The sequence below is a fragment of the Panulirus ornatus genome, unplaced genomic scaffold (genome assembly GCF_036320965.1).
Source record: "Panulirus ornatus isolate Po-2019 unplaced genomic scaffold, ASM3632096v1 CTG_1146_pilon, whole genome shotgun sequence".
Taxonomy (NCBI): domain Eukaryota; kingdom Metazoa; phylum Arthropoda; class Malacostraca; order Decapoda; family Palinuridae; genus Panulirus; species Panulirus ornatus.
The window spans coordinates 66,162-70,710 of NW_027264075.1; the positions used below are offsets into that span (position 1 = coordinate 66,162).

At 39.8% G+C, this 4,549-nt stretch overlaps 1 non-coding gene across 1 annotated transcript; it reads left to right on the plus strand.

The window, feature by feature from the left end:
- Positions 1–4,014: 4,014 nt before the first annotated feature.
- On the plus strand, positions 4,015–4,087 carry TRNAV-AAC (transfer RNA valine (anticodon AAC)). The gene has a single exon. It is a non-coding gene; the product is annotated as a tRNA-Val (tRNA).
- Positions 4,088–4,549: the final 462 nt, after the last annotated feature.

A 4,549-nucleotide genomic window follows, 5' to 3' on the forward strand; every position in this document is an offset into this window, starting at 1 on the left:
CAATGATTGTATTACCTTGGGTTATAGCTCTGTTTCATGTAACCAGATAATACAGCAGAATGGCGGTGTGTGTGTGTGTGTGTGCTGGACCCATAAGCCAAAAGTCCGTCGATCGGAAACACGATCTGCTGCGAGTGTTTGTAATAATGAGTGGGTCAGGCTTAGACACTGGTACCTTCCAGTGATAAAAAAAAACGAGAGTAGCAGAGCGTGGTTTCGATCCACGGACCTCTGGGTTATGGGCCCAGCACGCTTCCACTGCGCCACTCTGCTGCAGTGCCTGGCAACATGGACCAATACAAGCAATGACTGGAGAAGTGTTGACCCACCTCTAGTGACTGTCTATCTTTATTGTTAATAAAGTGGACTGGTAGTGTACAGCTCATAAGACTGTTTTATTATCTTTATAGATTCAGTTAAATTATTCGAATAGTAATTATATCAATTGATGAACGACCTTTTTCCATAAGCAACTCGTACACAAGGAAATATGATGAAATCCTTAAAAGTTTCTTGTTTCCGCCTAAGACCGAACCGGGGACCTTGTGGGGAACCTTAGGCGGAAACAAGAAACTTTTAAGGATTTCATCATATTTCCTTGTGTACGAGTTGCTTATGGAAAAAGGTCGTTCATCAATTGATATAATTACTATTCGAATAATTCAACTGAATCTATAAAGTTAATAAAACAGTCTTATGAGCTGTACACTACCAGTCCACTTTATTAACAATAAAGATAGACAGTCACTAGACGTGGGTCAACACTTCTCCAGTCATTGCTTGTATTGGTCCATATTATCAAGGCAATGCAGCAGAGTGGCGCAGTGGAAGCGTGCTGGGCCCATAACCCAGAGGTCCGTGGATCGAAACCACGCTCTGCTACTCGCGTTATTTTATCACTGGAAGGTACCAGTGTCTAAGCCTGACCCACCCATTATTACAAACACTCGCAGCAGATCGTGTTTCCGATCGACGGACCTCTTGCTTATGGGTCCGGTACACATACACAGCGCTATTCTGCTGCATATTCTGGTTACATGAAACAGAGCTATAACCCAAGGTAATACAATCATTGACTGGAGAAGTGTTAGCAAAAATTAGGAAATATTACAATTATAATTTCATAATGACAATCGGGAAGTAAGAGGAATTACTGAAATACTGATAAAAGAATGAGTGCTAATAGAACGTCAAATGGGTGCTAATAAAACGTCCACATGTACTTGAGAAACGTTTGAGTGAGTCACGTGTAATACTGGTATTGGTGCGTCAAGTGACCGAGCGTGAGCATGAAGCCTGACGATCGCCCGTCATTACCCATGACGCCACGTCCCAGGATTCAGTGACGTACTGGAGAAGATTGTGATCTTATTTACTAGAAACCAAATGAATTTGCCTACATCTTACCCGTTATAGATGTGAGGATGATGTAGTGATTTGGAGTAGTACTTCTTCAGATGCTGTATGCTTGCATGGCCTTGAGCGGGAAGTTATGGTTCTTGTCAAGAACATATATGACTTTGTTTGTGATATGATGCCCTTTCTCAGCTATAGTTCATATGATACACATATCCCATAAAAGTTTCTTGTTTTCCCATTTTTGTAATTAGCACCCGGGATGGTGAAGCGTACATTGTGTATTATATATCTTTCCTTTGATTCACCAGGCTGGGAAAACATTGTTTTCAGGGTCGCAGTAAAAAAAGTTTTGGAAGCACTGCTAAAGACTTAGGTCTCTTAGGGAGGTATGAGGGGCTGTTTTACCGCATATATGTTGAGATTTAGAATGAACGTCTGGAATACTTTTCCCATCACTTTTGTCCATCCTCCACCTGCTTGTACATAATGAAAATATATTCAGTTTGGATATATGACTAGTGTGTACCTATTAAAGGATGTAGTAAGAAACAGTTGTCGTTTGATATTGTTATGAGGCTCCAGCTTTTTGTTCAGGCTTCCAGTAGACGTCAGGGAAGCAGGTGAGGGTAAGTTAGGTGTGACTCCCATAAATGTTGAAAGTTAAAGTCAAACTCTGTAGAGTATGGAGAAACATTTTATGGCTTACTTTCGTACATTTTAGATGAAAGCCGAACGCGTTAGCCAATTTTGCCACATAGACCAGGTAATACATCAGCTTCAGATCTCTTTTGTGACAGATTCTTATGATGTTGAAATGTTAGATAACATATAACATTGATATGTAAGAAGAGGGGATGCAGTTCTTGGGTTCTCAGCCACTTTTGAACAATGACATAAGTGGTCCTTGAGTGTTTCACCATGAAGAGTCACATTATCTTGGGATGGGATTCCAACTAGAGAACGGGGATGATTATTAATACATTAAATATATATGGCACTTATTCAATAATGCAGACAACAATTACCTCTATATCCACAGTTCCCGCTACAGGTCCAACTAAAGCTGGAATGTTTCCAGGACTCCATAGCACAATGTATTACGCATTCTGTTGTTAACCTAAGTATTGGTGATTTGAGCTCACCACCTGACGACCCATGATTGTAAGAACATTTACCAGAAACCATAATATCCACACACGGGAGTCACACTACGAGCCACAGCACTCAATAATCGGTTAAACAATGTATATTGTGTAATTCGTTCAAATGTCGCAACTTCTTTTCTTCTGAAAATTTCTTCCGTTTATACAAGGGATGGATTCGTCCTTGTATGGAGTATTGCTCTCACATCCAGGGCGGTTCTATCTCTGCATTCTTACTTAAGAGAGCTGAATCGAAAGTAATCCGAACGATAAAATGTCCCAGTATAATTTCTAAACTTGATCCTATTGCCCTACGCCCTAGTGTAAGGAAGTAAACTGATTAATCATATCAATCCTCAGCAGTCTGTAAACTCAAGCTTGTACAAGAGGCAAACTTAATTTATTCATAAAATTGTTAGAATCCTAAAAATGAAGATAGATGTATGACCACTCCATAATACCACATTTGACATAAAGAAAGGGACAAGAGTTCTGCAACTATATTAACTCTTGATCATGCCATAGGTTCACTACATACAAATGGATCTATACAAGAAGAGTATCACAAGTGTCATTCTGAGGAAGTCTAAAGGAAGTCAGTCTATAGGAATGCAGCTTACGAAATCTCAATCTGGTTCTGAAACTGATTCTCCTTGCTTTGCTAAACCAATATATTTCTTTCTCCCGTTTATCAACATTCAATCGATTTCTACTCCTGGCGGCTGTCTATCGTCGAAGCTCTACCACTGGTAAGCCATGCAGAGCTCAGCAACCAACTATATTACATTAATCTAAAATGCCTTTTGGTAACAAGAGCATCAGCCATTGATATATCCTCATCTTTCCCTTCATCGCTAAGTCACACATACACAAGGGTTCTTGTTTGGTCTCGGCCGGACACACAAGACCTCCTGTTGATAGGAACATAACCTTTGTCAAATGAATTAATTATCTTCATTGTAATGTTACTGCAATATACACTTCAGTAATGTCTGTGAGGCGCCTGCCTGAGGTATTACTCTGAAACTTTTACTTCAGTCATGAATGAAAAACACATGCTTCAGAAATACATCAATAATGAAGTCTAAGATTACACTTCAACAATAACACTAAATCATCTATGAAAAAATGATAAACATGCGTTCACTAATGAAGCTGGAACTTCCGATTCAGTAATGAAACTGAAACATCTGACTCAGTAATGAGACTGAAACATCCTCAAATGTAATAACCGTGAAAACATCTTCATTACTGACCCTCAGATATCAGTTACAAAAATGACACTATAACATCTGCTTCAGTAGTGAGACTGAAACATGATCTTATAAAGATATTTAGAAATTTCTTTCTTTAAAGACACTGAAACATTTGAGAAAGAAATGCCATTGAAACATCTGCATCGGTTCAGACTTGTGCTTCAGTAATGACATTGAAACATATGTTTTAAGTACTGACAATGTAACATCTTTTCTAGTGATGGCGGTGAAACATCTCCGTCATTAAAGTTAATACAGTTTCCGTAATGTAGTGGTTATCACGTGTGCTTAACACGCACAAGGTCCCCGGTTCGATCTCGGGCGGAAACAGTAAACTTTTAGGGATTTCATCACATTTACTTGAGTGGGAAGTTGCTGATGGAAAGAGTTCTTTCATCAATTGATCATTTGCTTCTTTTGGAATCATTCAACTGAATCTATTTAAGATAAGAGAACAGCCTTATGAGGTGTACACTACCAGTCCACTTTCTTATCAGTAAAGTTTAACAGACACTAGAGGTGGGCCAACACTTCTCTAGTCATTGCTTGCATTGCCATGCATTATACCACTGATCCATTCTGCCAAGTACTGCAGCAGAGTGGCGCAGTGGAAGCGTGCTGGGCCCATAACCCAGAGGTCCGTGGATCGAAACCACGCTCTGCTACTAGCGTTTTCTGATCACAGGAAGGTAACAGTGTCAAAGCCTGAACCACCCATTATCATAAACACTCGCAGCAGATCGTGTTTCCGATCAAAGGGCCTCTGCCTTATGGGTGCAGCACACATAAACA